Here is an 18,517-nt window from a genome sequence, read left to right on the forward strand (position 1 = left end):
ATAGCATGTGTAAAGTAGACTTTAGGTCTACAGAACAGAGACTCACTGTCTCATAGCTTGTGCGTGCTTACAAAAGAGACTGAGAGAAAAATGCGCCCAAAACTGGTGTAAGAAGGCAGGCTGGGCCCTGACTCAGGTGATTATTCCAAGTGGAAGCAGTAACAAGACACAGCATATACTCTCTTCAAGAAGGAAAAATCCTAAAAGGGAATGTAAGGTGTTGGCCACAAATTCTCCATTCTTTCACACCGATCTTACCAATCAGCTACTCACTCTTCCTCTTAAAACTTTTAAAAGAAGAGAAGATCTGTTTCTGAGTCAAGGTAGAAACAAAAGAGAAAGAGTTTCTCTTGCACTTATCCTTTTCACTTACGATGTAAATCTCACTTATTTCATCAAAGCATTGCACTCCCTCTAAGTTTTACAGTTCTTAACACAGACTGAATGTTAAAATGACTATTCTTTCTTATGAAATCTGTGAAAACTAAGCACCTAGTAACTTTTTTGTCAGTGAAAGCTTCATTGACTGCTTTGCGTTGTAGACTGTGCATTCACTGAAGGCAAGGATCCTTATCTTTTCTCCACAAAAGTCCCACTGACAAAATTAGTATCTGGAATAGACTAAGTTTTCAATAAGTATCTATTGACTGAGTGGTTCTGAACAGTGCACTTTCTCCCAATTACATTGTTACTGAGTGGGCCACCTTTGGGAAGGATTCATGGAGACAGCTTACCATTTGTGCATGATAAATGAGCTTTTTAGCTAAAATGAGAAGAGAGGCTGACTTTGGCCACCTCCAGAATTTTCTAGACTATGCCTCACATATCTATCTTCTATCCCAAATCAATGGATCTCAACCTTAAATGCACATTGGAATTACCTAAAGAACTTTTCCAAATTACCCATGCCCAAGCCCTGATGAAAATTTTGATTTATTTAGTTTGGGATGGATCCTAGATATAAGTATTTTTTAAAAGCCCTTCAGGTTATACTGATATGAAGTCAGGGCTGTAAACTACTGTCCTAAGTCATGGAGTCCTCTTTACATTTAAATGTCTACCAACTGATGATAAATAATAAATTGATGGGGAAATATTACAGTTTATAAAAAAAACAGGATCCAAGAATGGGAGAAGTTCTACATGTGTACATGTGTTATTACTATAATGACAGATTAATTTTGTTCTCATATTATTTATTAAGGGATCTGAAAGTTGTTATCAGGAACACAGTTCTTTTTGGATATTTCTCAGGTGACTCCAATGCTAAGCTTTTTCTTCTTTAGAAAAAAAGACTTGATTTTAAATTAAAATTTATAATCAATAACTGCTTTACTTGCCTTGGATTTAAAGGACTGAACTCATAATTTAATTTTCCCTTAGACTTAGATTGCAATTAGATTCTATACCCTACTCAGTAAATGTTCAAATCTGCTTTAGGCTAATATTACAGAAAAAGTTTTTGCATTTTGCATAAAAAGTTTTGCATATTTATTAATTGCAAAATCTAAATTGTCTGGATATATTGGTTACCATTTCCAATACTTTTAAATTTTGTTATCATACCTATAATAATCTCTGCTCTTCATAGTAATAGATACAAGTAATACCTGTTTTAACTTGATAACATAATAATATCTAAAATACATAGAAAATATTTTTTACTCTATATTGAAATATTTCATACCTATATTGAGACCAAAAACACTCAGACACAAACACAGATACAGATTTTTAGAAGCTTTGACTCCAATTACCCAACTTACAGAACTTAATTCTGTTTCAGCTCAGAACAAAACTCTTTGAGATTTTCTTATTCTTATCAAGAGACACTAGCTAAATTCAATCCTTTCCTTAAAATATGGGGAAGAAAAAGTCTGCCTTTTATGTTGATTGAATGTGCTTACAGCTTTACCGATTACATCTAGGGCATAATTTGAATGATGGAATCCCTAACCTCTTTCATTCATTTACCAAGTAGCCATTTATTCATAATATTTATGCATTAAAAACCACATGAATAGGCATTAGAGACACAATAGTCCTTGTCTTTTTTGAGCTTAGTAAGGGCTTAGTATTGGCTAGAAACAACTATTTCTCTAAATGGACGGAAGGTGAGAAGGATCTATCTGCAGGATCAAGTTAAGTTGGGAGCAGTAGGTATAGAACAAACATTTGAAATTTAGAAAATCCATCAAAGCCATTAAATGAGAAAAAATACAACTTCTCCGGAAGACGTAAGGTTATAAATAGCACTTTATGATATTTTTAAGGACTTAATAAATTATGTTCATAGGAATGAAGGTTCAACATTGTAAAGCTGTTAGTTCCTCCCAAAATAATACATATATTTAAAGCACTTATCAAAATCCTAAATGTTCTTATTGGAATTGGGAGATAAAAACTGCATTTGAGGGCTTCCCTGGTGGCGCAGTGGTTGAGAATCTGCCTGCCAATGCAGGGGACACGGGTTCGAGCCCTGGTCTGGGAAGATCCCACATGCCACGGAGCAGCTAGGCCCGTGAGCCACAATTACTGAGCCTGCGCGTCTGGAGCCTGTGCTCCGCAACAAGAGAGGCCACGATAGTGAGAGGCCCGCGCACCGCGATGAAGAGTGGCCCCCGCTTGCCGCAACTGGGGAAAGCCCTCGCACAGAAACGAAGACCCAACACAAGCCATAAATAAATAAAAACAAATAAATAAAAATTAAAAAAAAAAAACACTGCATTTGAAAGTGTAAACTTATGAAAGTAGCCCAAAATTTTGAACAGGTATGTCAAGAGCCTGAATGACTAGATATCAATATATAATCTAAAACGACGGCAATTAAAAGAGAGGTGCTCTTTTTAAAAAATGGCAAACATATTAATAAAAGAATATAAAATCCAATAATACAGCCATATAAAATGACAAATGAAATAAAGAGGGAGGGAGTGTCACCCACAAAGTCCATTAACAATACCCGGGAAATAAAAATAGAACCTGGGTAATAAAAAAGTCTAACCTTTTTTCTTCTTTTCCTTTGCGCTTAGTCTCGTTTCACGTGCTCACAGGGTGCTGCGTGCAGAAGCCTCTCACCCGGCACTTCAGACCGACGTTCCTGGTGCAAAATGGCTGCGCCGACACGTCACCTCCTCAGCTTGGTGGGCCGTGTGCAAAAGTGCTGCGCAAGACACTCAATTCAAGCCGGCCGTCGGTGGGCCGTGCGCAGAGCCACTGAGCCGGGCACTGGGATCTGGAGCCCCGAGCAGCACAGCTGCAGCTGTCCCGCGAGAACTCCCCCCACCACCGCCCAACCCCACAGCGTGATCTCTATAAAGCAGCCCCGCCCACACCTGTGGGGAGAGCATGTGCTCTAGTGGTGGGATCCGAACCTTGCCATTCTCTGATCAAAGAATAAAACTTTTCCTTTGCTTCTGAACTGAACTCGGTCTCCCTCTATTGGCTCAAATGACACTGGGCAGGAGGACCGTTGTTGGGGCCCAACTCTGTAACAGCAGGGTTTACCCAGTAAATCATGCTGGCTAAATATTTGGAAAAAAATAAATAAGTTGCTAATGGGATGAATTTCCACCTATGTGATAAAGTGCTGATAAACTCTTCCCCTAAACAATATCTGTTGCAAATCTATTGAAAAATAGAATGTTTGTAAAAGGACCTTGGAGTATAATAAGAAACATATTTGGTCTTTTCCTGGGTTCCAGGAACAGAGATTCTAAAACCCTTAAGTGATAGGAGTGTGTTTTGTTATTCATAATGAGCTCCTTTTGTACATACCTGCATTTATGCTATTTAGGGTGGGGTTCCTAGATAGCCTCAGGATGTGTCTGGTCATCAGAAAAATCAGGTGATCCTAGGGTTGGAACATTCAGCCCCACCCAGACCTCTGCAGAAGGAAGGGACACTTGAGATGAAGCTAGATTTTGATGAGCTTGCTGTTTGGAGAACACAGCCACCTGCCAGGACAGAGGTGCACCCCAACTCTATAGGGACAGAAGCTCCTATGCTCGGGATTCTCTACCTCTTCATCTGGGTGTTTATATGTTTCCTTTTTAATATTCTTTAGGATAAACTGGTAAATGTAAGTAGATGCTTTCCTGAGTTTTGTGAGTTGTTCCAACAAATTATTGAACCTGAAGGAGGAATTGGCAACCCCTATTTACAGCTGGTGATCCAGACCTGCAATTGAATCTGAAGTGGGGGGCAGCCTTGCGGGACTGAGCCCTGAACCTGTGGGGTCTGTGCTAACTGCAGGTAGTGAGTGACAGAATCAAATTGAAAGGATGGACATCCAGTTGGTGTCCGGAGAATCAGAGATTGGTTGGTGACGTTAGAAAACACCCCAGATGTAAAAAACACAAAAACAATACACAAAAATATGCTTAACCCTATTATCAATTCAATGTAATTCAAAATATAGTGTATAACAATGAAATTAACTGCAAAATAAATATGTTAAATATGTATAATTTTTTACTTAAAATATAAAAACGACATTTTCATCAGTATTAGCCACAAGGGTCTTGCTTTTAATAGGGAGGAGGGAGCATTTAGTCAGTATCTGTGTATATGTTAATAGTCTATGAAACATTGTCCTCAAATAATCTTTCTTTTCTGTCTTTGAGTAATTAGTGGATGTTATCTATGATCCTAGGGATTACCCTGGTCATTGGATTTAAAAAATGAATAAATAAAGCCCACAATCCTAGTAATATATTTACTTTCTCTTATTTATTCAACAACACTTGGTAGAACCAGGCGTTCTCTGCTCTCCTAGACTTTCCATGTTCTATGGGGGGAAACAGATGACAGAGGTGGGGAGCTAGGTGTGAGAGAGGTAATTGAAATAGGGTCATGAAGCCTCACCAGGACAGGGATTTTAGGACAAAGACAGTTGGTGAGCAGTCCAATAATGCCACATTATTGTCTGAGATGAGGGGATTCTCGATGGAGAGAACATCGGTGCAAAGCCCTGAGGAGAGAGCAGGCCCGCTGTGCTCTAGAACCAGAAGGAAAGCAGTCTGTCTGGAGCAGAGAGATGAGCAGGAGAAATGAGGTCAGAGATTTTAGGGCCTTGGGGTCACTGGAAGAATGTGAGATGAGAAAGCATCAGAGTTACATAATCTGCTAAAATGTAAAAGGATCGTTTTGACTGCTTTGTTGAGAATATACTGTAGTGGTGAAAAGGTGGAAGCAGGAATTAGGAGCCAACTGCAACAAACTAGGTGAGAAATTATGGCACTTTGGATTAAAGATGTTAGCAGCAGAGGTGGTAAGAAGTAAGATTTGGAATAAATTTGAAGATCTAATAGGATTTGTTGACATATTGAGTGTAAGCTATAAGAAAAAGACAACAATTACAGATGACCCCAAAATAACACTCATAATAAGATAAATGAAAATTTAAATTATACTGACATACCATCTCTCACTTGCCAAATAGGGAATACAGTGTATGTGGCTAAATAGACTGTATTATACATCACTAGTAGGAATACAAAGTGATTCAATACCTATGGAGGGGAATCTGGCAGCATCTAACAAAATTACATAGTCATACCTGGCAACTTGACTTCTAAGAATTTTCTCATAAAGATCCATCATCCATAATTCAAAAATACCTATGCACAAGTTTATTTATTGTGGCATTATTTTTAATTGCAAAACATCGAAAATAATCTGAATCCCATACTGAAGTTATTGTTGTATTATGAAGCTATACAAAAAAAGAGGGTGATGTGTATGAATTATTAATTATTTGTGATTTTCAGGATATACTGTTAAGTTTTTTTTTTAAAAAGTAAAGGTAGCATGCTTTTTAATGTCAGAAATTAAGAGGAAATATGTATGTATGCATGTTTGTTTATACATATACAGTCCTTATTTTTGCAAATGAAAACTAGAAAGGTATTATAATAAGAAACTGGTCACTAACAGAGGGTGATTTGTAAATAAGGAGAAAGGAATGAGGAATGAACGACACTTCTTTACATGTGCCTTTTGCGTAGTTTTGATTTTGGAATTTGTCAATATGCATGTTAATAAAAGAAATTAAATCAACAAAAATGGAGAAACAAGTAAGATTGAAGTAAATATAAAAAACCCTGAGTGTATTTCCAATGAACAGCTCATCACATAGAAAAAAAAAAAAAAATACAAATAATTTTGAACACAGCACTTTGACTATATTCCCTCAGTCTAAAGGTAAAAAGAACTTCAAAAATATGGGGCCCTAATTAGTAAACTTGTTGTTCATAGTGGTAAGGGTGTAATAATTCTGAAACTGCATTGTGTTTTATAGGACTGAGCAAATGAATATTGATGTTGAAAGCCAGAGTTTTCACTGTAGAATGAACATGTTGATATGACATGGGGGAAGGCATGAAAAATTCAGTAGAATGGTACTGAAATAGAGCTATCAGTAAGAAGTTTGGATTTACATGTATGTATGTAAAATATATACATATATGAGCACACCTAACATGTAGACCTCCATTTCTAAATAACTGTCCTCAGTAAAAGTAATGATGGATCCAGGGAGGGTTGTCTGATTCTGAGGTTGGGGTACAGAGTGTAAAAAGTGACTGTGGCATTTCTTGGGGTGTTAGAAAATAGGGAATTAAGAAAAATTAATGAGAGCATGACAAAAGGCCTACTTGAAGGAGCTTCCACTAGTCGAATCTGAGACCATTTAAGCACCAAAATAAATATTGACAGTAATGAAAACCCAAAGGGAAAATAATAAGAATCTATGAGCTCAAACTTATAAAAAAGTACATAAATAATTGAATTAGCTAATTAATAAGAAAGATGGGAAAGCTCTTTCTTACAGTGGCATATAAATTACTAACTGTAGAAAGAGTTAAATAGTGATAAAATCATCTTTTTATCATCTATAATCATCAATATTATAGTTATAATTAATTTAGCCGAGAATCATCAATAAATGCTAATAATATTGGGTGACAATTTGGTGGAGAAAAAAACATTTACTAAGTCTTAAGTTGCTTTCTCCCAGATTGCAAATGGAAAGTGGTAACTTTATGATGAGAAACCTGGCAGACACCAATTTCACAAGTGTGAAATTAACATCAATATTGTACCAATATTGAGTACAAACTGTCATGACATGCCTCCTAATGTGATACTCTGAGAAGATAACACCACTCATGCTGTGTTCTTGCCAAAAAGACGTAACCTGAATGTAATCACGAACAAACATCAGACAAGCCCAGTCTACAAAAGAACAAGTCTGTATCTTCAAAAACAGAAATGCCATGAAAGACAGTTTCCAGATTAAAGGAGGCTGAAGAGATGACAGCTCAATGCAATGGGTATGTTTGGTTTGGATTCTGATTTGGAAAAAGAAATACATAGAGGTAATTATTGGACAATCAGGAAAATATAATACGGACTCTACATTAGGTAATAAAATGCACACAGTTTAAATTAAATGAATTTGATAGTCATACTGATGGTATAGAAGTGAATGTCCTTATTCTTAAGAGATACATATTCCAGTTACTCTCAAATAGTTCAGCAACGATAATAGGACTAATAATAATGATAATAATAATGTAGATAAATAGAGAAAAAGAAAATGCGCCAAAATGCTAACAATTAGTGAATCTATATGAAGGATAAAAGGCAGTACTTTTAACTGTGCTTACAACTTTTCGGTGAGTTTGAAACTACTTCAAAATCAAAAATTAAAATTAAAACAATCTCCACTACAAATCCCAAGGACTTTGTCAGCAGAGTGATCTTTAGAAACTTGTTGGAACTACATCAGAACTTTCAGCAATGTTTACACATTGCTGTTTCTACAGTTTGTGCTTCAACTTACTAAATTATTGGTTAAGCATTGCCATATAATTGTCTTGTTACAGACATGTAACATGACATACCATCTGGGTAACTTCAGCATTTTTGTTGCTATCTGTAGCACTAATGATATTTTGCCTTATATTTTGAATAATTGTGTAGGACAATGTTCCCCCAAATGGGGCTAAGAGTGATAATTGAAAAAGAAATTAATACTGTATTATCCTCCCTAAAGCGGTTTAACATCTATTCAGGAATACTAACATATAAACAAACATGTTTGATATGATTTGTGAATACTTAAGAAGGAGTTATATAGAGTATACTTCTGAGGGCACCAAAGAGAGGTGTCTAACTCAACTGAATAAGGTTGGAAAGAGGCAGGTTAAGACAGGTTAGGCATAAGCAGGAAAGGCTTCCGGGAAGAGATGATCCTGGAGCTGAATCTGAAGGAGATGGATGAATTAAGCAGGTGAAAGTGTGGATTCCCCACAGACAGAGAAATAAAGACTGAAAGCAACAGTTTGGTGCGCTTGAGAAACTACAAGTGAACATAAACTATGGAAGAAGAGGAGTTGATGGCTAGTGATAGGGGTTGAGGTTGGTGGTGAAAGAGCATCCATTTCAATGTTCAAATGTTTTAATGGACTTTAGATTATGCACGTGGAGCATATATTAGATTACATTATCTCATTAACATTCAGAAAGAGAAATGCTACTTGTATCTCAGTCTGTATACTCCACACCAACTTTTCTACTCAAGAGAATTGTATTAAATTGTTTATGGTTTACCTCCTTGTTAGATTTTAAGCTCAGTGAAGGGGGCCAAACCTCATATAGTCAATGCTGTTTAGATTTGCCCCCAAGTTTAAAATTCTAGGCTACCATTCCTATTGGCATGCCATTCCTTCCTATGCCTTCCATTTCTTTCTTTCTGAATTGCCTTCTCCAGAATTTCTTCAATGAGGATCTGTTAGTGGTAAACTCTATGCATTATTGTGGATCCTCGACAAGAATGTTATTTAGCTTCATTTTTTGTTAGAAGTTTAGTTGGTTGTCATATTCTATTTGTTTTCTATTATGACAATAGATATACTTTTATATTTTTATTTAGAACTATTTTCTCTCAACACCTTAAAAATATTATTTAAGGTTATTTAAGGTTATTTAAGATGGAATAATCTGCCAATCTGTGGATAGATATTATTTCCCCATAAATGGATAAGACAACAGAGGCTCAGAAAAGTTAAATATCACAGAGCTAACAACCAAATGCTTCTTTTAAAGCCAGAATCTTCGGCTCTAGTATATGGATATAGCTTCTCTTCTTGCAGATACTGCCTCTTTGCCTTTTGTCACATGTAAAAGAAGGAAAAGGTTTAGATCAACGAGTGGCTACAGTGGCCCTATTGAAGTCTTAATGAGTGTTTCCATTCTTTCTATTCACACTGGGAGTAACATAGGTAATAGTGGGTTGGTTACAGTACAGGCTCTGAAATCATTTGATTGCAATTGTGTTCTAGTTCCAATTTAACACATTCTGCCCCTTGCAAAAAAATCTCTGTGCATTGGTTTATTTATCTGCAATATGGGGATAAATAATGTCATCTATGAGACATTAAATACATATGAGAATTAAATACATGATGAATAAAAATGGTTAGCACAAAGTCTGGCACATAATGCTCAAATGTGAGAAACCATTATGTTGAATATAACTTTTAATTTTCCTACTCCTGGTAGGACTGACTGATTACTGCATTGGCCAAATCAAATCTTTCATATGAGTCTGTTCATGCATGGCCTTAAAACAAAAATCTGTAAGACATATATCAGGATAACATATCAATAGATGGGCAAAAATTAATTCAATATGTTAAATATAAAATGAAAAACGAACTTTTGACATATAAAAGACATATGTAGATGAACATAAAAATTTATAATTTCTACATTATTTATAAGGATAAATTGAATCTAACTTGCTTATATTGCTTTTTCCTCAATAAATTCAAAGAATTAATCCCTGAGTTAAAAGCATCCAAGAAGCAATCATGCAGCAAGGACTATGGGATCATGAGTGTTCATATATTTTTCTTGTTAAATAAATGGAAACATCAGAGATAGCCACAATTCACAATGAAGGTCTGTGAAAGCAGGGCTAATTCTTCAGGTCGAAATACATGGGTCTCAGAGACAATTATCTACCACATCCATCATTTTTGCTACTCTCCAAATACAGGCCTATAAAGTATAACAAATGTCCCTTTTCTCAGGTCTTAATCACCATCTTTTAAGTTTTAAAAGCACTTGTTTTTTGCTGCTTTTTTTAGATGTATACCGAGAAGAATAAAGCAGAAATACATGCAAAATGGAAAATCCATGGTTGCCGTGATAATTTTTACCTTCAGAAAAGATTTCTCTCTTCAGCTTAGATGTTTTCATCCACTAATGATAATATATCTTAGTGGCAAATACTAATGACTTCTGAAAATATAAAAAAGACCGAAAGATATTTGTTTTAGACCACATACATACTTTTTAACTTTATAAAACAGACCAATACTTGAAAAATTATGTAATTATATTCACTGTCACATACTGTCTATATATCAGTTCAATAAGACTTGCCAACGGTAATAAATTAGTGTTCTTGCAAATCAAATGTGTTTAAGCCACCACTTAAACAGAGAAAACAAAAGCAGGATTATATTGTTTTGTTTTTACTTAGTGTAGTGCCTGTCATCATAAGCAAATTTAATCTGCATTATTAGTAACTGTCAACAGCATACTTTGAGCATAAGGCAAATACAGCAGGTGGTTTAAAAAATGGCTGAAAGCAAAAAATGCAAAACAAATGATTGCTAGGAAATGCTAACCTATTTTTGCATAAATTTAAGATAAATTAAAATGCATGCAAAGCCCCCACTGAAGGTTAACACTGGAGAGAAAAAATAAATTAACCAATTTTTGTTATTAGACCATTTGCCTAAAAGCTAAAGTGCTAAATATTTTACTATATACTAATTGATTGATTCAAGAAGTGTGGTTTACTTACTTACATTTATAAAATATGAGAATATAAAATTTGGAGTGTAAGTAACAGTTCTTTACAGTAACAAATTTGAAAGTTGTTGCTTTGGTTGCAACACAATATTATTGTTGTGGCATATTTGTTTATTTAAAAAATAGCACCAATTGTAACTAAAAAGAAATTATAAAAAATATAAATAGGAAATGTGTAATGAGATTGTTTTTATCTGGCTATAATTTTATCTTGAGTCAATTTAAGATTACCTTTCTGGTTTGGAGGGAAACCAGGTAAAACACATCATCCAAGGTAAGCTGCACCTATTAAGATCACTACATATGATTATCTGAGAAGTAAATGACAATTTAAAAGAGAAATAACTTTATGGTTCTCCACTCACTGTTTTCTTTTCCATAGGGTGGGGAAAGCACCAGGGGATATCTTCTGAATTTTCTATAGGTATCACAGAAACCATCATCTGAATCCATGCTGCCAGATATCTAACAGGTGCTTAGATAATAGAAGCTATTTCATCAACAAGAAAGAACTTTACTCCAGAGAACCATTTACCCACCTGCCAAACTAGATACAGAAATCTCAAAGGGGCTCTTGTTATTTTAATCTTCTAAAACTTAAAAGGTATGATAAACAGTTGAGACCAGGGACTTTTGCAATGATTACATTTAATGTCTTTTAGTGTGAGTTGGGGCAAGAATGTGAAAATTCAAGTGAAATGCATATAATCATCAATTAAAGTTTAGATACCCACAGGATACAGACCCAAGTACTGAGAACTCCTTGAGAGAGGAGAGTTGGTTACACAACACAGAATTTCTACAATTGCGAACAGTTTTATGTTGAATGGATATTTCTCAGTTTTTATACTAAGGATATATATTCATTTCAAAAGAGGTCCCAACCAAAGTTAAAGATGTTAACGTTAACCAAGTTATTGGTTTCTTTGAAAAAATTCTATGAAAATTTTTTTTTCCAAGCATGGTGGAACTTAAAATTAGAATCTATTTGATCCAATGGCAACCAATGCTGATTCAAACAAACAGCATACCTACAGTGGTCTTTCAACTATATCAGTGCAAGGATGGGAGATACATTAAAACGCACTTCAGGATAGCTTATATTCTGTCTTTATCCCTGCCTGCTCACTTGTCCCCTATATAAATGGCATCTTCTTCCTCCAAATCTCTCTACTCCCAAACAAAACTTCTGTCACAAGTTATAGATGCATTTTCTCTCCCCTTAACTTTTCCTTAAAGCACCATTCTTAGTTCTCTCACTAAATTCAAACTTATCATTTTGCACTGTAAATCACTACCTGAACTTCCATCACGTGTGCTTCTTCCTATCCCTTGCCCTAATTTTCTATTAAGAAATCACAGGATTCCAAACAAGAATATAAAAACTTTTGTTTTTGTTGGTGATATTGGCCAGGGAGTAGAGTGATGAGAAAAGCTGTGATGATACAAATATTAATATGCACACCTTCCTGTGGTTTACTGTCTAATGGAAAACAGAAAAGGCAACCCCAAATTATATGGCAACCTTATATTTGGAGACTATCACTTAGGATAAGCACATAAGGTAAACTTTACAAAAAAAGAAAAAAAAAAAGAGCTTAACTAGCCCGTAACATAAGATATACAAAATATCATTGCTCAGCAAGCAAACCAGGACCACAGAAGAAAGGAGAAGAGAGAGGTGGGGGAAGTATAGACATGCTGAGTGAGGAGGTGAGAGGCTACAGAAGGTTATCTAGTGTCAACAGTGCTAAAAGTCAATACTAATCCCCATAAAGATTTTTTATCCAGACAACCATAGAAGTGGTTTTATTTGCGTGTGTGTGTGTGTGTGTGTGTATGTTTTAACTGAGGCCCCACATACTCTTGATGGTTCTGAGTAACAGAGCTAGTTGTTTTCTTTTTCCTTCAGTTTTTAAATACTATAGCACTTTTTAAAGTGAACACAATATAAAGTAGCTTCTGTTCAAGGGCGATGCTAGAAAAAATATCAACAAGAAAGGCAAATTTTTGAATATTAGCCTTGCCCTCAATATCAACCAAATACTTGTAAGATTTTTTTTGCATAATATAATTGCACAGAATGACCTAGTGAGTCATGAGCACTATGAGAGCAGGAAGTCAGCAAGATATAGAACATGGAATGGATTCTAATCCATACTGAAGGCTTGGGTTAAATTGAAAACTGAAGATTGGGTGTATGAGAGGTTTTTCATAAGAAAATTTTACTGTATGGAGGCCTAAGGGATAAATACATTGTAAGTACCTGGAGATAAGATGGTTTCAGCTGGTAGGAAGAACAGGTGAGAAAGAATCATAGTTGAGGTATAGCAAGGCAGGTTTAGGAATTGGATAATGATTGAAAGACTAGAGAATAGGTAGAAGGAAGGAAAGTTGTATCTCATAGTTTTCTCATTATACCAAGAGCAATAGGAAGCCACTAAAAGGGTTTCAGCAGCAAGTGATGTGATCAAATTTGAGTTCAGAAAGATGCATGGGAAAGTGGATAGAACTTACAAAATTGGAGAGCTTTGGAGTTACATCATTTGAACTCGGTTACTAGATGTGTGACCTTACAGAAGTCACTTCTCTCCTCTGTATCTGTTACATCAGCTCTGAAATGAGGATGATATAATATCTACCACATAGTAATTTGGTGTAATTATTAAATGAGATCATGCTTATAAACCACTTTTAATGCCAGGAATACATAGTAAGCATTCCATAAATTTTAGCCATTGCTATTATGACTACTAACTACCGAATAGCTCTTTTAAAAATTATTTAGGTGGCTAGAAGTGTTTTATATGAAAAAACTAAGATAATTAATTTATAGTTCGTTATAGTTAAAAATATAATTCAGTCATGATAAGTGAATTGGCTTGTAAAAAATTTTAAAAATCCAGTTTACAAAATTGGATTTTTATTTAAAGTATATCTCTTTATAAACAACATATTGTTGGAATTTGCTTATTTTTCTCCAGTCTCACAAGCTCTGGTTTTTTATTAAAACTTTAAATTATTTATGTTTACTGTAATTATTGATATGCTTGCGTTTAAGTCAAGCATCTTGCTATGCCAGTAGTGGTTGGCCCCACTATTCTGTTTTTCCTTCTGTGCTTTTATTTGGGTTAATTGAATATTTAAAATATTTCATTCTATCGTCTCTATTGGCACTTTACTTATAATTTTTAAATTATATTTTATTCAGTGTTCTAAGGATTGTCATATTCATCTTTAATTTATTAAAATCCACCTTAAATTAACAATATATCCCTTTAAAACAAGCCTTACATCAAGTTGATTCCATTTACATCATTTCTATCCTTTGTGCTTTTGTTGCCATATTTTATTTTTATTTATGATATTAACTCCATGATGCATTGTTACTATTTTTTGTTTTAAGGAGTCAATTGATTTCAAAGCATTTAAGAAATAAATAAATATTTTGTAATTATTTACATTTATCATTTCCAGCATTCTTCATTCCTTTTTGTTGACCAATTTCTATCTGATACCATTCCCTTCAGTCAGAGGGAGTAATTCTATACCTACGTCTATGTCTATATATTCATTTTTGTATAATGAAGCTCTGCTTTTGAAAAATTCTACCAGCTTTTATTTTTTTTCTGAAATGTCTTTATTCACTTAAGATACATATTTTTGATAGATATAGATACGCTTAAGAGTATTTTTCCTTGTGCTTATTCTTTTCAGGTTTGTTGAGCTTCCTAGACATATGGGTTACTTTGTAAAGTAAATTTGGAAAAATTTTGATATAAAAATTAAATTCAGTTTAATGATTTTTACTGATTTCTCTTTGAGTTAACCAATCTTTTCCTCTCTTATGTTTATCCACTGCAATACATTTTTTTTTTAATTGGTTAATATTTTGTTTTAGGATGTCCATTTGTTTCTTTTTTAAAGTTTTCATAACTCTCTTGAAATTATCCTTCACCCAATATGCTTATTACTTCTTGCAGATTCTTTAACATAATTACTGTACCTCTTTCTTCATGCTGTTCTGCTAATTTCAACATCCAGTGTCTACTGATTAATTTTTCTCTTGACTCTACATCATATGTTTTCTGTTTCTTTGCATGTTTAGTAGGTTTTTAATTGTAAAATGGACATGGTGAATGATATATTGTAGAGACCCTGGATTTTGTTATCTTTCTTTAAAGAGCTTTGTGTTTTGTCCTAGCAAGTAGATAAATAGATAAATTACTGGACTATCACCTTGAACTTGTAGATGCTTACTTTTAGGCTTTAAGTTACTCCATGATTAGTTACTCCACCACTACTGGAAGGCAGAAAACCAGTGCATTGAATTTACGAAATTGGAGGTCATAATTTACTTATTAAGAGCCGTTTCAGAATGCAGGAAGAAAAGCCTGATAGCAGTCAATGGAAAAGTGAGCAAGAGACCTTCAAGATGGAGGAGGAGTAAGATGTGGAGATCACCTTCCTCTCCACAAATACATCAGAAATACATCTACATGTGGAACAACTCCTACAGAACACCTACTGAACACTGGCAGAAGACCGCAGGCTTCCCAAAAGGCAAGAAACTCCCCATGTACCTGGGTAGGGCAAAAGAAAAAAGGAAAAAGAGAGACAAAATAATAGGGACGGGACCTGCACGTGGGGGAGAGAGCTGTGAAGGAGGAAAAGTCTCCACACACTAGGAAGCCCCTTCACTGGTGGGGATGGGGGGTGGCGGGGGGGAAGCTTCGGAGCCACGGCAGAGAGCGCAGCAACAGGGGTGCAGAGGGCAAAGCGGAGAGATTCCCGCACAGAGGATCAGTGCCAACCAGCACTCACCAGCCCGAGAGGCTTGTGTGCTCACCCACTGGGACGGATGGGGGCTGGGAGCTGGGGCTCGGGCTTCGGAGTTCAGATCCCAGGGAGAGGACTGGGGTTGGCTGCGTGAACACAGCCTGAAGGGGGCTAGTGCACCACAGCTAGCCAGGAGGGAGTCCAGGAAAAAGTCTGGAACTGCCTAAGAAGCAAGGGACCATTGTTTCAGGGTGCGTGAGGAGAGGGGATTCAGAGCACTGCCTAAACCAGCTCCAGAGATGGGCGCGAGCCACGGCTATCAGCGTGGACACCAGAGACAGGCATGAAATGCTAAGGCTGCTACTGCAGCCACCAAGAAGCCTGTGTGCAAGCATAGGTCACTATCCACACCTCCCCTCCTGAGAGCCTGTGCAGGTCGCCACTGCCAGGGTACCGTAATCCAGGGACAACTTCCCCAGGGGAACACATGGCATGCCTCAGGCTGTTGCAACATCATGCTGGCCTCTGACACCGCAGGCTCGCCCCACGTTCCGTACCCCTCCCTCCACCCGCCCTGAGTGAGCCAGAGCCCCCTAATCAGCTGCTCCTTTAACCCCATCCTGTATGGGTGGGGAACAAAAGCCCTCAGGTGACCTAAATGTAGAGGCAGGGCCAAATCCAAAGCTGAAACCCAGGAGCTGTGTGAACAAAGAAGAGAAAGGGAAATCTCTCCCAGCAGACTCAGGAGCAGTGGATTAAATCTCCACAGTCAACTTGATGTATCCTGCATCTCTGGAATACCTGAATAGACCACGAATCATCCCAATATTGAGGCGGTGGACTTTGGGAGTAACTGTAGACTTGGGATTTGCTTTCTGCATCTAATTAGTTTCTGGTTTTATGTTTTTCTTAGTTTAGTATTTAGAGTTTATTATATTGGTAGATTTGTTTATTGATTTGGTTGCTCTCTTCCTTTTTTTAAAATATATATATAGATATACATATTTTTTCCTTTTTCTCTTTTTGTGAGTATGTATGTGTATGCTTCTTTGTCTGTATAGCTTTGCTTTTACCATTTGTTCTAGGGTTCTGTCTGTGCTTTCTTTTTTTTTTTTTTTTTTTGGAATAGATTTTAGTGCTTGTTATCATTGGTGGATTTGTTTATTGGTTTGGTTGCTCTCTTCTTTCTTTCTTTCTTTTTTTAATGACTAAATTTTTTTATTTTTAATAATATTTTCTTATTTTAATAACTATTTTATTTTATTATTTTTTTCTTTCTTCTTTTTTTTTCTCCCTTTTCTCCTGAGCCATGTGGCTGACAGTCTATTGGTGCTCCAGGCAGGTGTCAGGCCTGTGCCTCTGAGGTGGGAGAGCCGACTTCAGGACATTGTCCAACAGAGACCTCCTGGCTCCATGTACTATCAAACAGCACAAGCTCTCCCAGAGATCTCCATCTCAACGCTAAGACCCAGCTCCACTCAACGACCAGCAAGCTCCAGTGCTGGACACCCTATACCAAACAACAAGCAAGACAGGAACACTACCCCACCCATTAGCAGAGAGGCCGCCTAAAATCATAATAAGGTCACAGACACCCCAAAACACACCACCGGATGCGGTCCTGCCCAACAGGAAGACAAGATCCAACCTCATCCACCAGAACACAGGCACCGGTCCACTCCACCAAGAAGCCTACACATCTCACTGAACCAACATCAGCCACTGGCGGCAGACACCAAAAATAACGGGAACTACGAACCTGCAGCCTGTGAAAAGGAGACCACAAACACAGTAAGTTAAACAAAATGAGAAGACACAGAAACACACAGCAGATGAAGGAGCAAGGTTAAAACCCACCAGACCAAACAAGTGAAGAGGAAATAGGAAGTCTACCTGAAAAAGAATTCAGAGTAATGATAGTAAAGCTGATCTAAAATCTTGGAAATAGAATGGAGAAAATACCAGAAACGTTTAACAAGGACCTAGAAGAACTAAAGAGCAAACAAACAATGATGAACAACACAATAAATGAAAATAAAAATTCTCTAGAAGGAATCAATAGCAGAATAACTGAGTCGGAAGAACGGATAAGTAACCTGGAAGATAAAATAGTGGAAATAACTACCACAGAGCAGAATAAAGAAAAAAGAATGAAAAGAATTGAGGACAGTCTCAGAGACCTCTGGGAAAACATTAAATGCACCAACATTCAAATTATAGGGGTCCCAGAAGAAGGAGAGAGAAAGAAAGGGGCTGAGAAAATATGTGAAGAGATTAGAGTCGAACACTTCCCTAATATGGGAAAGGAAATGGTCAATCAAGTCCAGGAAGCGCAGAGAGTCCCATACAGGATAAATCCAAGGAGAAACACACCAAGACACATATTAATCAAACTATGAAAAATTAAATACAAAGAAAAATATTAAAATCAGCAAGGGCCAAAAAGCAAATAACATACAAGGTAATCCCCATAAGATTAACAGCTGATCTTTCAGCAGAAACTCTGCAAGCGAGAAGGGAGTGGCAGGACATATTTAAAGTGATGAAAGGGAAAAACCTACAACCAAGATTACTCTACCCAGCAAGGATTTCATTCAGAATCAATGGAGAAATTGAAACCTTTACAGACAAGCAAAGGCTAAAATAATTCAGCACCAAGAAACCAGCTTTACAACAAATGCTAAAGGAACTTCTCTAGGCAGGAAACACAAGAGAAGTAAAAGACCTACAATCACATACCCAAAACAGTTAAGAAAATGGTAATAGGAACATACATATCGATACCTACCTTAAATGTAAATGGATTAAATGCTCCAACCAAAAGACATAGACTGGCTGAATGGATACA

This window comes from Eubalaena glacialis, chromosome 15, assembly GCF_028564815.1.
Source record: "Eubalaena glacialis isolate mEubGla1 chromosome 15, mEubGla1.1.hap2.+ XY, whole genome shotgun sequence".
Lineage (NCBI taxonomy): Eukaryota > Metazoa > Chordata > Mammalia > Artiodactyla > Balaenidae > Eubalaena > Eubalaena glacialis.